Genomic DNA, 4,476 nt, shown 5'->3' with positions numbered 1-4,476 from the left:
GAGGGGTAGGTGGGGGGGGATAGGAGTAGGTGGGGGGGCGTTGCTTGGGGTGGAGAAAGTTCTGGAGTTAGATGTGATGACAGCCATGCAACACTGTGAGTGCATTTGGTGCTGCTTTTTAGCCTACACAGTAAAAATGGTTCAAATGCTAAAGTCTGGGCTATGGTAGGTGGGCTTTGCTACAAGAGAACAAGCAGGGTGAGAATAAAGGTTTTCTGGGAGGAGAGGGTGTTAGTTTTAGAATTTGGTTTAGATTAGATAATCTATAGATAACCTATCACTCATATCTGCCACAAATACAGGATTGACAGGAACAAATGCCAAGCCTGTCGTGGCCTTGGTGGGGACAGAGTGACTTGGTTCCTGCCCCTGGGACAGGGCCCCTGGCATGAGCCTCCACAAGGGTCAATGCCTACCAAAGGCATAAGGTTTGTTGTATAATGTACATATTTCACATTCCTCCGAGGACTGACCTTCCTGTTAACTTCACGACAATCTGAGATAGCACAAATCCATGGAGAAGGGTGGGTGTGGCTAATGACTCTGAAAAATGGTAAATGCTGGGACCTTCAGGGCAGCCCTTAAGGCTATGGGAAAGAGCTCTAGATACATGAGTGATATATATGTGTGTGTGTGTGTGTGTGTGTATGTGTGTGTGTGTGTGTATTTCTCAACTATGCAAAATATAAGCATGCAATATGAATTATGAGGGGCTTCATGAATCTAAAGGAACAAAACCAGCTATACTATGAGCCAGCTTGTCAGAAAGATACAGGCAGGCAGATTCCCAAATTCAAGGTCAGCCTAGGACAGAGCAGGATAAGGCCCAGGTGTGGTAGGAATGGTAATTTCTTATCATCTGTGCTTAGTTAAGGCAGACAGATCTCTGAATTCTTCTGCACCTTAAGAAAACAAGGTATGCTTACCTTGGAGTAAATGACTGGGTTGATATGTAAAATAAGACAGGACCTGTGTTCTGCAGGAGCTATCCTGAGAATTTATTAGGATAAAAAGAGAGAACTGCTTGGAGAAAACACACAACACACACACACACACACACACACACACACACACACACGGAAGCAGGACATAGACAGAGAGACCTATTAGAATAGCAAGCAAGCAGAAGATAGACAAAGAAATCTCCAGAGAAAAAGCAGAACAGAGAAGCAGACTGGAAAAGCTGTATCAAGCAGAACACAGGTCATCAGCCTGGATCCACTATTTGACTTTGAGTCATTCTCTTTGACACTCCCAGACATCCCCTTCTCTCAGAACCCCTCTCCATGCTGAAGCTGGTCCTTGGCAATCAAATGCAGCCAAATGTAAAAAAAGATAATTAAAAATGCAGCAAGGCAATCAGTTTAAACAGCAAAACACAGTGAAGTTATCTACCAGCTCAAGTGAAGACCTGGCCTAAGTAATGCCACCACCTTCTGTGTCCCATAGATGTTCCAAGTCCAACCCTTCTCTTCTTTTCCTTTGTCCCAGAGCCCTAGTCACCTAATCTGCCACCTCTTCTACTAGCTCCATCTCTCCTTCCTGTGCACATAAGCACATAAGACCTTCTTGCTTCACGTCCCAAAGCATCTGAGATAATAGATCACCCAGCACAGAAGCAGCCAGCGTCTGCTGAAAAGCCCTGTGTGAGGCATGAGGATGGAGTCTCCCCCAAGCCGCTTGTTTTTAAATCATCTGCAAAATTAGAATGAGGCCCAGCCTTGCCTTAGTGGTTCTGTTCAGGTTTATCCCTCCAAAAGAAGGTTTCCATAGTTCACTGACTTAACAAAACAAAACCAAACAACCAGAAAAAAACAAAAACAAGACCAAAAACCTAAACAAGCAACCCTACCACTCTGAAGGTACAGGCCTCCTATCTGTTTGGGTGTTGACATTTTAGATGGTTCTTTCCCTTTTCTAAATAAATGGACAGGTTTTTTGTTCATTTGTTTGCTTTATAGCCAACTTCCAAAGCTTGTCTTTGTGATACTTCATCCTGATTATCAGCTTGATATTAGAGGTGCCTAGGGTGACAGGGAGCCACAGGCTTGAGTGTGCCTATGAAGGCATTTCAGGAGAGGATTAACTGGGGGGGGGGGTTGCACCCTGGATGTGGGCAGCGCAATCCCCATTAGCCTGGGTACCAGACTGAGTAAAAAGGGGCAAAGGGGGAAAACTAGCTGAGCACTGGATTTCCCGCCTTGGCTTCCATATCCACCAACCTGCCCTGCGTGCAAAGCTTCGAGCTCTCACGCCTTCTCCACTATGAATCACCAGCCAGAATAAACCTGTCCTTCCTTCAAGTCTCTCTTTGTCAGATATCTGGTCATAGCAAGGAGGAAATACACGCTCCATTTGCCCTTTCTTGCAGCCCGCACACAGGATTGGGCAATATGTATATATATAAATACTTCCATCATGGATTAATTACTTCATGGGAGAATTGTCCAACTGACAACTGACAACCACCTTTTGCTTGAAAGATGTGAGCGAGAGCTTGACGGCACCTACCTATAATTACAAAACTCTCAAGAGGCCCAAGAAAAGATGATCTCGGGTCAGCCTGGGTTATGCTGAGACCCTGCTCTCACCCCATCCTCCAGAAGAGATGGGGCATTTATAGTCTAGCTGAGTAAAAATTAAACATGTGATGTGAAGTCTGAGAGGTAAAACGTCACAGGGAAAATATAGAAAGCCTGTCTACGTAAGGACTATTTTTAGATAGAGATATTAGAGATTGCTTTACTGGGAAATAGTCCGGGATAGGAATGGAGCCCACTAGTAGAGTACTTTCTCAGTATGCACGAGGTCTAGGCAACTTCAGCACAGAGCTGAGACCACGGCATTGTAGAACACCGTGTAAAACATGGGAATGAGCCAGTGTGGAAGCTGGAGGAAGAAACATACCAGGAAAAAGGTATTTTCATGTGCCCTGAGACACACGGCTATGTCGCTTACCCAAGAAACTAGGGAAGACCAAGCAATTGGATGAACCTGACTAGAAATGGAGACCAGAGAGGTAACGGGTCCCAATGCCTTGTCAGGAAAATGAAGACGCATATGTGCCATAGTTGAGTGTATGACCCCAGCAGCCGAGGCTTCCCAATCAGGGTTAGCGTTAGGGCTAGGGGTTGTTTTCGGGACATCCTGGGTGCTCACCCTCACCGAGTAAGGCTAGGAACTCACAGGATGCTGCTAATACTGTTGTCAATACTTCTTTAACCACACCTCCCTCCTCCAGCCACGCCCTCTTCAGCACCGTTCTCTTGGAAGAGAATTCACTCACAATATGCATCTTATGCTCGGAGGGATTCTTAGTATACTTAATAACTCCACCTCCACCCCCACCTCCACCATGGGGACATGTATCTTCTATGAGATAGCAAGCACCCCGGGCAGAAGTGGAACTAGGCATCTGCAGCCTGCCTTCCTAGTCACTTATTCTCTCTCCTGCACTTCCAGGCTTTCTCTCCCCACTGCAACCATATTCAGAAACATCCCCTAGGTGTTCCCTGCACACTCCTTGGTGGGCCTCACACAGTAGCCGGTGGCACACAGATTACTTAGAAACAGGCTGCTGCTCTCTGTCAGCTTCTAACTGCAGGGGGTCCAAGGTGGCCTCCGAATGAGTGCTCTTTTGGAAGAAGTTCTGGGTTAATGCTGAGGCTGCCACCGATCTCAGTGGCCGCACTTTGAGATCAGCTGACCTCTATGTAGCTGTGTTCCAACTCCCCCCACTGCACCTCCTGTCCTCTATGTAAGAGTAATGGATTCCTCTCAGTCACCACTATTTGCCTGAGGTCTAGAATAGTGCCTCATGAGTGGGTTAATATGTACCAGTTAGATAAATAACGATAATCTCATTATAATTTTATTATTATCATTATTAATGTTTTGGGTGTTTTGCCTGTATGTATATCGGTGTATCCTCTATGTGCCTGGTGCCTGCAGAAGCCAGAAAGAGGAACTGGATCCCCTGGAACCAAAGTCACAGACAATTGTTTGCTGCCATTTAGGTGCTGGAAATCAAACCCCAGTCTTCTGGAGGAGCGATCGGTGCCTTTAACCACTAGCTATCTCTTTAGCCCCGGTACCTATTATTCCTTCAGCATATGTGTGTGTTTCCCATTAATATCCATCTCACTCGGTATACCCACACACAACGCATTCAAGGACACTCCAACTCACATTCTCCCAAATGGTCTTCTTTATTGTGCTGTGTGGTGTGTTTGTGTGGGGGCATGTTTCTATGTGGCAGAGAGGGCACACACTCGTGTGGTGGGCAGAGAACAACCTTGAGGTGTCAGTTCTCATACCATTCATTAGGTTTGTGTGTCAAGCATTTAGACACTAAAAATGTAACAAGCAAACAAACAAAACAAAGACAACTCCCCCACCAAAACCTTGCTTGATTCAATACACTTTTCAGTGGAAAGATGGAAAGGAAGGAAGGAAGGAAGGAGGAAGGAAGAAGGA

At 45.8% G+C, this 4,476-nt stretch overlaps 1 protein-coding gene across 1 annotated transcript in view; it reads right to left on the bottom strand.

Moving 5' to 3' along the window:
* Positions 1-4,476, bottom strand: part of Gnptab (N-acetylglucosamine-1-phosphate transferase subunits alpha and beta) — a 71,272-nt gene that overhangs the window by 38,585 nt on the left and 28,211 nt on the right. The window lies entirely within an intron of this gene.

The sequence above is a fragment of the Mus caroli genome, chromosome 10 (genome assembly GCF_900094665.2).
Source record: "Mus caroli chromosome 10, CAROLI_EIJ_v1.1, whole genome shotgun sequence".
NCBI classification, from domain to species: domain Eukaryota; kingdom Metazoa; phylum Chordata; class Mammalia; order Rodentia; family Muridae; genus Mus; species Mus caroli.
This window is presented reverse-complemented; position numbering and strand designations above follow the sequence as displayed.